This window comes from Mizuhopecten yessoensis, unplaced genomic scaffold, assembly GCF_002113885.1.
Source record: "Mizuhopecten yessoensis strain PY_sf001 unplaced genomic scaffold, ASM211388v2 scaffold716335, whole genome shotgun sequence".
NCBI lineage: Eukaryota > Metazoa > Mollusca > Bivalvia > Pectinida > Pectinidae > Mizuhopecten > Mizuhopecten yessoensis.
Window position 1 is genome coordinate 410,222 of NW_018480065.1, and position 13,889 is coordinate 424,110.

Sequence of the window (13,889 nt, forward strand, 5' to 3'; positions counted from 1 at the left end):
CCATCAGACTTGACGTCATGAACAAGCAACAGTTTTGAACTGTTTCATTCAAGACAATAAAGTTCCAAATTGTTGAATCATTCTGACCGTTTTGAATGCGTACCGTATACGTCAGGTTTGTTTGTTTGTTTGGTGTTCATGGCCATATGAAAACGGGTGCCTACGACGGATACGCCATAGAAAGGAAAGAACAAGGAGGTGGGTCGGGACAAAAAGGTTACGTTGTATAAGAAACCCTGATGGAGCTCTCAGTATATGATTATACACATAGTATACGTAGGGAGGGTTCTTAATGCAACTATCGATCCATGTTAACCTCTATGGCTCTGGTTATGTTTCGTGAAACACTGAGGCAACCCCAATAGTATCTCGCGTGACACATAAATCAAACCAATGTCTTGCTCGACACAAAGGTAGCCCCACGCTTGTCTCGTGCGACACTGAGGTAACCCCATTACTGTTTCGTGCAACATACATCTCGCGCGACACATATGTAATCTCACCAATGTCTCACGCGACACAAAGGTAGCCCCATTCATGTCTCGTGCGACACACAGGTTACCCCATTCATGTATCGTGCGACAAACAGGTAGAACCACTAAAATATCGTGCGACACACAGGTAGCACCACTCATGTCTAGCGCTGTATATAGGTAACCCATCGTTTTCCTCTCCAAGACGCGTGGTCAATATTTACATAATGATGGGAATGTGGTTAGTAGTATGAAAATGGAAATGTTGGTCATCAGATGAAACTCGTTTAAAATGGCATCCGCCCACGGATCAGCCATTTCCGGTCAGCTCGTTATTTCATTCCCCGACTATTACAACGTATCATCATTTGTATACAACATACTACTTACTATCCAACGTTTCCATGCCAGAGAGGGCGGTTTATCCGCACATGATACAACTCGTACCCGGGTGTTTCTATCGATTGACTCGTCGCCACTTATCATCCACCTCCCCAAATAACTTCAAACCAAACAAGGTTGGTCTATCATTTATGAGAGATAACAGGAGTTATGATTTAGATACCTCCGGAGGTAGTCTTGCTCAGGTCCTCTGGTAAAGTAAATTAAATGTCCTATTGCTTTTGAAGGGCGAGAAACCAAACAATCAATACACATGTGAATTCATACTATACATTGTCTTTATTGCAGGGAAACACTATTCTTTGTTTCTCCTCGATTAATCATGTTTCACTCGGTAGTAACAAAAAATCGTGATTCCAAACTGCAAAAGCAATTGTTTAAATGAATAAAAACAACAACACAATAGTAAAGATGATCAAGTTGACGCGCCATTGCTGTTTTCTGCTTTTGTCATTCGGAACTTTCTAAGCTCCGAATAAGGGAAACCTGAGCGCGTGAGGGTGACATGATGTTTTATTAGCACCTCATGTGATCAGTTTCATCCAAACAGACACACTGTTAGTATATAGGAGTTATAATACTATAATTTATATAGACAGTCACTCAAGTCTTGTATATAAAATCTATAGCGGTGAGTGCATTGAAAGAGACTCCTTACAATCTAACTGAGCTTCCTTACATCTCTAAATGATTACTTATTGATACCTATATAATATAAAAAACTGATAAAAAATAAGACCCTTTTTTATTTCAAATAACAAATAGTTGAGAATTCTCACGTGCTGGTCCTAAAAATATGCGTGCACCGCTAATGATTTTCTCTTATCGTATACACTGCTTTCCCGCTAAATAACCATGGAACACTAAGCAGTAATTAATTGTATTAGCCCTCTGAGTCTTTGCTGACCAACTGGTCGTTTACACATGACAACAATATTTTCTTCCTGGTCCCCGTTGTCGTGTACAGACGCCAACAATATATGACGTCTCATCCCCGTTGTGTTGTACACACGACAAGAGACTTTCGTGGTACCTGTCTTCTAATTAACTGGTTATAGTACACGCGAGTCGTGTAATCAATTGAATTGTTGCTAAAATCAGCACCAATCAGTTGGCAAGAAACATTTTTATGGGGCAGAGTACAAAATTTGTTTTCTTTTGAACTGTTGTTTTCGAATTTGGCGCAAGATGTTGCGCTTGGTAGTCTCGAATATGAGCAATATGGCGGTGACTGAATTAGATACGAACAAGTGTAAATTCATCACCAAATATTTATTGAGGGTTATTGACGTTATTATTGATATTCGCATATAAATCACGATAAAGCCTGTTTGTATTTAGAAACCTAACGACTTCATACCTTAAAATCAATCCCCGTTGGAAATGCGCACCACAACGCAATGCATTGTATAGTTCGTTGCCGGACAAATGTCGATTTCTCAGTCATAAACAGCTGCCAGTTTGTCATATGGCTGCGGAGATGAAGATGCATATGTCTAGGAAAAACAACATAAAACAATAACAACATCGGCTCACGTTTACCTGTTTATTAGGTGCATCAGGTACACGTCGTGTCAAAAGTACATTGATAATCCGCCATTTTGTTATATGGGCGGGGGTGAGTCTAGTAAGGACTTGGCATGAACAAATCGCTATTCCTTTTCAAAGTGCGTACAGGAAGGGATTCTCATTATCTTATGTTACCGTTTTACGTGGAATTCTCCAAATACTCAAATTCGATACGTACCCATTAAGTAATAAAAGGGACACTGCTTCATAGCTCTAAACACCATTACGACAGGGGTCGCCCTAATTACATCCCTGTGTTTACATATCTAATAACAATTAATCCTTATTCTAAATAATATCATTCCATTTTCTTCATTAGGCAACTTACTCATTGAAATAAATAACAAAACAAAAACTCTTTTGGATTTAGGATCATCACTACGTGAAAAAAACGTTTGAGATACAAAAAGTCAAATTGAAAACATAAGAAGAACTATATATATAGCGTATGGTACTACTACAGAGACTGTGATAGATTCGAAGAGTATGTTTGGGTCTCTGTTAAATATTTAGACTATAAAAATAGGAAATACTCTTTTTTATTTTTGCGCAGGAGGAATAAGACTCTTTGGTCGATTGCAGAATTAGCATCATCGCTCCCAACAAACCCACTATCAGCTGTTTAAGTACTCAAGTATTCCAATGCAATTTTAATGAATCCTTTTAGTGTTAAATATTTACATTTTCAACTGAAACCGTTCGACTACAAAGAGATGCTAAAAAGACGAAAGGTAAGGTCAATATTCTATCCCTATATTGATGTTTGTATATGTTTTAAGCAAAATCATTCCTTAGACATTTAAAATATCTCTAAATATCTAAAATAAATAAAACCCAGTACATGTACCATTCAATCAATCCATATCCTCACACCAGGGCCGCTTAGATTTTTCGCGATCCAAACGGTTTGACCAGTTGGACAAGAGTTGTCTGTATTTGAAATAAGGTCAGATCTAATAATCTGATGCTGCATTTAGTTCTTGACAAAGCCTGCGTAAACACTTGCCTGCCCGCCATGATTTATAGATTGTGTGGATAAAATTTCACACGAAATCAGCGAAATTACAATCCCCAGGGAAATAATTTATTTCACAATAATCAAATATGAAGGTTCACTATCAGGATTATGTTTTTAAATGCTTCAGTTGGCATCCATAGCAACATGAATGTCAGTTGGAAATAGGAAGGTTACAAATGGAAACTAGCTACTAAATTTTTTCAATTCTTGAAAAAAACTAATCTGACAACAAAATATACGTAATCGGAGTTCAGTGTTTAGTGATATTTTGTGTATGCGTCGTATTGTTCAATGATTAGAATAGCCAGGTATTAAGTGAGTCATATCCAACGTTGCAACTATGACGTCAACAAATTGGGTAATGACATTCATAGCTGTTATGAATGTCATCTGAACTTGGTAGGATTATAATCCGTCTTTGCGTATTGCAGAGGTATCTTCTCTTGTGAACAGGTATTGATTGTTTCGTCATTTGTTTGTGAGAGAAACGTCATCAATTTTCGAGAAAACGACGTAATTTTCTCACACAAACCAATGACGTAACAATCAATACCTACTCACAAGAGAAGATAACTCTGCAATACGTAAAGACGGAATAGTGGTTATGTCATCCACTCTTCTATGCGTGCCCTCAGGTACCTCTGATAGCATGGCCAGCTGTTGTTTTGATTTCCCATTAACACTGTTTTCTAACAATAACAGGTGTTTGTGAATGTCATATTCCCTGAGTATTATTAAATTTATTACCTGCGGCGAATATTGTGAAGCATGTGCTGTTGCCTTAGTATCCCATCTATAATGCCATATTTACAAACTGTTACATTATACAAACATTGCTTGTAACAAAGGCCATTGTCATTGGAGTGTTACGAAACGCATACTTATGAAATCAAGATAGAACTGAGATAGACAATGATAATGAAGTTTACACCTGCTTCAATTCAACCAAACAATAACCACTAATATATGTTTTGTGTCTATTCTATGGTGATATTATTCCCACAAAAACTGTGTTCTCTGCGGCAAAGAGGACTCCAGGTTGTGCACCATGTTACAGCGTGCTAGAATGGATGTTGTATTTTTCCATTGTGTTCGGTGTTCACCTGATGCACTTGTACCTTAACAACACTAAGATAATAAAAATAAAAAATATTACAAACACTTTGATATTTATGTACAGTTAGTGAGAAAGGGTTAAACCTTTAACAATAACATATATGTTAGTCAAGGAAGCCGTATTTGTCATTCAATAGATAAGAGTAAATATGAATATCCTATGTTAAACCAAATATATCAATATTACGTCTTGTTAAAAAAAAAAAAAATCGCTGTCCGAGACAAATGTTTATTACTCACATGTGCTGATGCCACGTTTTCAAAATTTTACAACCTGATTATATGTATTGTTTGTAAATTTACCGATTATGTTTTTTATGATTTATATGATTAAGAAATGGAGTGCTTTGCATAATGCTTCATGATATTTCATTGTGTACAATGTATACAGTAGTATATACTCTTTAGAACAAACCAATTTGTCTCTAGACATGCAGATTGAAATGGCAGCCTGTTGCATGTGGTTAGTTCTACCGGACATCATTACCATTTACAACAAAAGAACACACGTATTTATAGATTATCACACTGTATTTTCAGGGTTTGTCGTGAGAACATTTTTCTCATCGCGAGAACGTGGATAAAATCGACAGGCCAACGCAGGTGGACTCGAGATTTTATCTACGTGCGAGCGGTGAGAAAATTGTTCAAACGACAAACACTTAAAATACTGTTTGATAAACTATCTATCATCTATAAACTACTACCTTATATATTTCTCCATTTAAAAAAATCAACTAAACACCATATTTTCCAAATGACTTCTTAGCGCATGGTCAACGATCGCCTGTGACAAACGTTAACAAATAGAAGTTTTGCGCAGATGAATACAATGAACCTTAAAACTAAGTAGATTTTTTTTAAACAATCCTATCGTCATTAGCTTTACCATACGCACATTTACACCTGAAATGGTGTTGTTATTCTCATAATATGTTCCCGTAACTTTGTATCGAAATGTTTATGACGGAATTACGCGGATCACTTCTGTGTGGCCTCTATCCAGTTTCGGACGTAAACTGGGCGAGCAGGTGGTTTTTTTGGAGAAAATACGTTCCCAAGTGCTGGGAAATGGGAAAATCCGTTTTCAAGTTCTTGTCAAGTTTTTCTCAAGTCGTTCATAATTTCATTTCATACTGACAGCCAATTATGAAGAATGTATCATGCTACCGGTAGATTGTATAAAGAAGTTTATAGATGATAATCATTGTTAATATATCGTGTTATTTTTCTATCAATGAAAACACCGCCGATCTGATCATTTTGCGTTTCCATAGTAACGCACACACGGCTGATTCTGTTATCACGAGAACGGCGGTTGTTACAACAATTCCATTTAGAGTAGATGTGATATCTAGATGTATGTACGGATATTTTGATAATAGGTAGGTTGCGTAACACTGGTTGCAAATGACCAAAAAGCCAAATTCTGTATTTGTGCATTACATAATCAGGTACATTTTTTTGTAAATGGCAGCCATTCCTTCAGATAGTATATAGAAGCCGTCTTGGATTTCAATCATGGCCGCCATGTACATTATATTAATATCAATATCTTGGCGTCCAAACCACTAAAGAATGATGCATACACATAACCTTTCTTGGACAAGACGTGCTAATGTTTTTTTGCTTTTGGTTTAACGTCCTCGTAATAGCCAAGGTTTTTATGAGGAAGGGACATGCAAATGTACCATTCAGAGTATTCCCTGATGAGTATTTGGCAATATATAAGATTTTGATTGTAACTTGGAGTTTAATTTATTTACGTGATGTGTCCGGTTAAGAATATGATGTATGTGCAGACCAAAAACATTATGAGCATCCACCGGTTTGAAATAATGAGCATTTAGTCGAAGGTGGAAATCATCAACGTTTTTCAAAGTATAGAGTAATCTTAGCATACTGGTTGTTTTGTTCCTGGATAATGTAAATTCCTACATTTGAGTTCAACAATACATGTATAATAACCCTGTTTATCACCTGTTACTATGTGTTGAACTTAGGTTGACATTTTCAACTCTAATCATCTGTTGTTGTTGATTAAGGTATGATTGAAAAAATTCTAAAATTAATAAAGCAGTTTGAGAGGCACACTTTGTTCTAAATTCAGATTGTACAGGTAGAGAAATTGATATCAGCAATGATACCCGGTAAATTGATTTATAGATGTCTTTCGGATATCTTATTGTATTGTTACATGTTTATGGTTGTAGAATTTAACAGAAGAGAGGATAACAAGATAGATATAATAGAATCTTACATGGATGTGGTCTTTGGACAGGTAACTCTCAACCCGAGGGTAAAAGTTTGGCTATTCATCACTAGGCCTCTTACTCAAGGGTTGAGCTTTTCATATTCACGGATCTCACCCTTGTTTACTGTATAATTCGAAATGTTCGTGGATACTTTCCTTCGTGGTTTGAAGCCATTTAGATCTTTTCGTAGTATGAAATTTCATGGATATTCTATATTAACAAACAGTAAACAAGTTTATCATACAAATTCGTTGTATTTATTTTCTAGGTTCAATAGTAACCACGAAAAACACGAATGTTTATACACAGCGAACATTTCATGTTATACAGTAATTATGTTTCTCCCATTATGGAAATAAATATGCCAGTGTCAATAATCCACACGTGTTTACATGTATATCTTTGTATTCCATGACAGACGGAATTACTGCTCTTTGCAGTTGTATTGGTATTGTCGTAACACGATGTGTACCATAGAGATGATTATCACTGAAAATGAAATCAGAAATCCATTTAAAGCAAATTTCCCCACCAGTTTTGTGAAATATCCAACACATGTAATTCAGCAGTAAGTATATCTCATAATAAGTACATAACTAATTATTTTACACAGTCAGCAGTACAGAACTCATTCCAACACCGACGTCATTTGGCGGACTCACATGATGGCTTTTTTCTTTTCACGGGTAAATTTCTGCCTTCCACAGGCAAGTATGGGAGAAACGTTCATCTGGACACTGCTCTTGTCTTCGTTCCTGCTCTTTGCGGTTGTATTGGTATTGTCGTAACACGATGTGTACCATTGTGCGCGGTTTATGATAAACTGACAAACATCTACGTCCTCCCGAGAGGTGAGGGGTACTGGTAGTTTGTTCAGTGTCCGGAATGTCTCCACATTGACCAAAGAGGTTATGTATGGCTCTTATTTGCCTAATGTCTAAGAACACTGAAGGGGTATCCATTTGATTCAGTGGTTGAGTGTTGGCATACTGTACTCGAAGTGTGAATTATCTGCTCTAGTTTTCAGTAAAAAATATAATATTGCATAACATTACAACAAAGTATTCGAAAGTGATGTTTCTATCTTATTAAATACATTACTTGGTGAACACATGTATGAAAATGGTTTTAGAACAGATCCCTCCTGCCAAACAGCTTAAATGAATTTGATAGATCGATGGCGACATCATGCTGGCACTGATTAATGCGTCGAAACCATTTTGTTAGTCTGCATTTGTCTTTGTTGATTATATAGTTTTATTATATGAAGCGAATAAATGGAAATGTAATCACACTGCTTGTTTTGATTTCAATCAGACATGAAGGATCCCCGTACCATTGTCAAAAACTGTAACACCACATTGGAAACTGTTTTCCCGGCACGACTACCATGTATAGCGTTGATAGATCATTTCTTAAAAGAAAACCATACCTTGCAGGTCTTTTATATATATATATATATATATAGAAAAGTAGGTAATAAACAGCAGTGTTATAAGTGTAAAGATAGAGCTGGGCTGGGACAAGGATTCGAACCCTGGACTTAAGATAGTTGTTCTATCTATATAACCGACTGTATCCATATATTTCTAGTCAACGGATGTTTCCTAGCACAACTGCGTAACAGTATCCACAACGAAATTTAGGGGAGATTACGATTTATACGAAAAACCAGTAGAATGAGATATGAATCCTTAACCTAAGGAAATAATTCTTTGAAGATTAAAACATCAAAAATCCATATCCCAATACATTATTACAAATGTTCAACAGGGATCCCTACTAGACCCTCCTCTTTTTTAAAAGCCTTTGAAAAGCGTTGATACGTATGCAGGTGACTACATTATCCATCTTAACTGATCCTTTCTTGAATATTCTAAACAAAAACTCCAATTTTAACTAAATTCGGATATTTTGTCATCGGTAAATTTCAAATTGAACTAGGAAAATTGTACCGATAACAAACCAACCTGTCTGCTTATTGGTAAACCCCGTACACTGCAGGACGGTGGCGATTTTGAATTCCGGCTAATTATTCAATTATTGAAGGTGATGCATGATCAGATACTATTGTGGTCGCCATAGATAGTATCCGTACCTGGAAAGAACATGCTAACTAATTTAACTCCTAATGACACAAACAATCTATACTGCTACAAATAATCATCAAAAATATTCTGAATGATTTATTTACATTCCTTGTCCTTGAATATAATCATGCATATATAAAGATATTAGCAAAAATATATTTGCACGTGCATCCATAGATTTTCACATTGTGGCCATTTTCGAAATCAAATATGGCTACCATATAGTGTTTTGATGATGAGAGCAAATGAGTTGAGTCCTTTTTTGTATGTTTTATATTCGGAATTCTACATGTCCTTAATCTGACCCTAAACCACCAGGCTATAACTAGAATAGTAGCCATGTCAGTAACGCAAAACGCAACGGAACACAACTGGAAACAAACGTCAGCAGAATAACAGAGGAGTATATATTAACAAAACAGCGATAGATAATATATACATGTATCGTAAACATAACAAGGAAATAAAAAGAAACAAAACAATAACAGATCAGATTACATTATTTTAACAAAACATCAGAAGAAACACATATCAGCAAAACAACAGTGGAACAGATATTAACTTAAGAACAGTGGAATAGATATTAGCTTAACAACAGTGGAACAGATATTAGCTTAAGAACAGTGGAACAGATACTAGCTTAACAACAGTGGAACAGATATTAGCTTAACAATAAGGCTAGCAAAAATCGGGAAAAAATTAAATTCACCAAACAAAGGCAAAAGTGATTTGCACAAACAACAGCAAAAACAATATCACCATAATCACAGGAAAAACAAATATGACTGAAACAACGAGAGAGCGATAACAACACACAACGAGAGAGCGATAACAACACACAACGAGAGAGCGATAACAACAAACAACGAGAGAGCGATAACAACACACAACGAGAGAGCGATAACAACAAACAACGAGAGAGCGATAACAACACACAACGAGAGAGCGATAACAACAAACAACGAGAGAGCGATAACAACACACAACGAGAGAGCGATAACAACAAACAACGAGAGAGCGATAACAACACACAACGAGAGAGCGATAACAACAAACAACGAGAGAGCGATAACAACACACAACGAGAGAGCGATAACAACAAACAACGAGAGAGCGATAACAACACACAACGAGAGAGCGATAACAACAAACAACGAGAGAGCGATAACAACACACAACGAGAGAGCGATAACAACAAACAACGAGAGAGCGATAACAACACACAACGAGAGAGCGATAACAACAAACAACGAGAGAGCGATAACAACACACAACGAGAGAGCGATAACAACAAACAACGAGAGAGCGATAACAACACACAACGAGAGAGCGATAACAACAAACAACGAGAGAGCGATAACAACACACAACGAGAGAGCGATAACAACAAACAACGAGAGAGCGATAACAACACACAACGAGAGAGCGATAACAACAAACAACGAGAGAGCGATAACAACACACAACGAGAGAGCGATAACAACAAACAACGAGAGAGCGATAACAACACACAACGAGAGAGCGATAACAACAAACAACGAGAGAGCGATAACAACACACAACGAGAGAGCGATAACAACAAACAACGAGAGAGCGATAACAACACACAACGAGAGAGCGATAACAACAAACAACGAGAGAGCGATAACAACACACAACGAGAGAGCGATAACAACAAACAACGAGAGAGCGATAACAACACACAACGAGAGAGCGATAACAACAAACAACGAGAGAGCGATAACAACACACAACGAGAGAGCGATAACAACAAACAACGAGAGAGCGATAACAACACACAACGAGAGAGCGATAACAACAAACAACGAGAGAGCGATAACAACACACAACGAGAGAGCGATAACAACAAACAACGAGAGAGCGATAACAACACACAACGAGAGAGCGATAACAACAAACAACGAGAGAGCGATAACAACACACAACGAGAGAGCGATAACAACAAACAACGAGAGAGCGATAACAACACACAACGAGAGAGCGATAACAACAAACAACGAGAGAGCGATAACAACACACAACGAGAGAGCGATAACAACAAACAACGAGAGAGCGATAACAACACACAACGAGAGAGCGATAACAACAAACAACGAGAGAGCGATAACAACACACAACGAGAGAGCGATAACAACAAACAACGAGAGAGCGATAACAACAAACAACGAGAGAGCGATTACAGCACACAACGAAAAAGCGATAACAACAAACAACGAGAGAGCGATAACAACACACAACGAGAGAGCGATAACAACAAACAACGAGAGAGCGATTACAACAAACATCGCAGGCATTAACTGTCAATAGGATAATCAGGGACATTAGAGAATTGTAGCAGGACTTTGATGTACAGGTTGGTACATTGTATGACCAAAGTCTGCCTTGATAGTTGTTCTCGTTCTCTACGTGCCAGCCCGACATTGCTGTTCGCTGTGATAGACAAGAGAATGACACACACTGACGTTAGTGCACGGCTGACAAATGCTTACATGTACACACAACATACAATGATAATTAATTTCTGTGAACGGACGACAGATGGCGCTCATTTCCTGCAGTTGCCGTATTGCAAATCTACCATATGGAGCATTTGAGCGATTTGTAGACGCATTACTCACTTAGTGCAAGTAGTTATATCTGTCCGCGGCAACAGCTCAAAGTGCAGTCAATTCCGTCTCACATTTCAGCATGTTATACAGAACATGTAAAACATTTTATTGTTCTCCTTCTTCTTATGTATCTAAAGTGTCATGTTTTGGGGGCCCCTGTAGGTAGAGAATTCCTGATCACTTAGAAACCTGAGATATGCTACTTATTCCTTTCATTATAATAGGATTTGGAGTTATTTATGGATAAGCTAACTGTGATTCTGTACCCCTGTTTCATGTGATATGATTATATTTTAATGTGCTCCAGGCATATGTTTTACTTAGTAATCGCTCACAAGAGCTTATTGTTCTTGTCTATATGATTTCGACTCGTCATAAAGCTTCTTTTTTCGTGTATCTTGGTAATGAGTGTTCACTCAATAGTAGAATATCGGTACCCAATTGTCGACACTCAAAATAGTATTTTATATCATTACAAGAAATGTTGATAAACTCAGTCATGCATTCTTATATATGATGATTTTTTTTTCACAGAAAACAATGTAACATGTTATTTTCTACAGAATAAATGATATGATAAGAATGTAAACATCTTAAACGAAATCTTTGAATTCTATTGTTAACGTCTCATTAAGATATCAAACTTTAAACAAATTGGTCCATATTACATAAATTACTAACATGTTATCAAGGCTTATTTTGATATTTACTCACAAGAGCAAATACAAAATGTACCTACATGGTGACATACACATATATTCCTTGATATAGTTATAGCATTAGGTAATAAACTGTTAATAATATGTTGGACAGAGTACCTTTGTAACTCTGCAGTCTAATAGACTGAAAATCATTCCCAATGGAAAATCGATCTCTGTAGTGTTCAATTAAGACAAGTATTTGTTTACTAAACCAGTTCTAAAAAAAGTTATTCATAGTTAAAATGGTCTGGTCACAAACGTTGCCTTTCTATACTTCTTCGTGTGTTAATGTGTACACTCAAGAAGGACATGCATTCAACTGCATTCATTAACTAACATCTTCCTAGAATAATATTGCGTTTAAAATGCATATTCCGTAACAGGATATTCTAATCCACGCTTAACATAATTAACAAGAGTTTCCCGTTTACCACTACCCTTCCACACTGAATAGATACCCAACGTTGGAATTCCAACTCCCAGCTCCCACTCCCCTTTTAAAAACAAGAACACGAACATAAAAAAACCACCTGTCAGGTGACAACGGGCTAACTAAAGTGCCCTAGGGAGATGTCGCGAAAAATATTACAGGTACGGTATTGATGTAAGGGGTTGGTCAATTCAACACCTACATGTATAGGCACTGAGGAATCCCGCATAGCCGTTGGCTATAACGTCTGACTCTTCCGGTCGTGCTAGTATTCTTCAGGAGCACATGAGCACAATCGCACATATACTTTTGGTCATACTTGATGTAGAATTTGATTGGAACATAACATGCCTCCAACAGGTTATTAAAACTCTAAACTTGTTGAAAATATCCGTTATTGATTTTGTCTGTAAAATTTTCGAACATTGAACACATTTGTGCACACATTGATTAACCAGATAAGGGTACTGTGCCCATAATGCCTGTTTCCTCCGAATAATTTACTTCCGGTAATTACCTAGCAACTAATTTGTCTAAATTCTATTTTGGGATTTGCTCTAGAAGCCTTAAACTAAGAGAATTCGAGAAACGGGTTGCCTGTCTTGACTGTATATCGCTTACTATTGATTTATCTGTTACAAAACAAATTATTGAGTGACCTAATTCAGTGTACCATACACGAGTTAAAACTTAAGTCCACTTATTAAGGACATCTTTATTACAAAAGCGTACAACAAAATATCGAGTTTTTAATTACCGACGCTGTGGACGGTACCTATATCATGTAGACAGCCAGTGTAGCACCGACATATATTGCTAATCAATGATGCTAACACTTTGGAGTTGGTAAGAGAACAAATAGATGTCAAGCTGCCTTAGTAGGCTTTATCTTTATCTGTACAAAATGGCACAAAATTATAACAAGACCAGACAACTTTGCTGATATAACACGAACATTTTTGTCTACCTTTCGATGAGACCACGTGACAAGTCGAAATAAGCAGACATTTTAGACATTCGTTTAGCAATCCATTGAAATAAACAGTCTTGAACTAAAAATAATGAGTTAAAATTAAGGGTGTATGCTACATTTCTGTAATCTACATTTCCTTTCCAAAAGAATTACACATTAGGAAAATGTGAGTGTATTGTATCAATGATACATTCGCACCTTTTAATGTTGTTAACTACATTTACATGTATGT

General features: G+C 36.7%; 1 protein-coding gene across 1 annotated transcript in view; it reads right to left on the reverse strand.

Moving 5' to 3' along the window:
• LOC110443266 (globin-5-like) overlaps positions 1-13,889 on the reverse strand; it is a 93,359-nt gene that overhangs the window by 44,678 nt on the left and 34,792 nt on the right. The window lies entirely within an intron of this gene.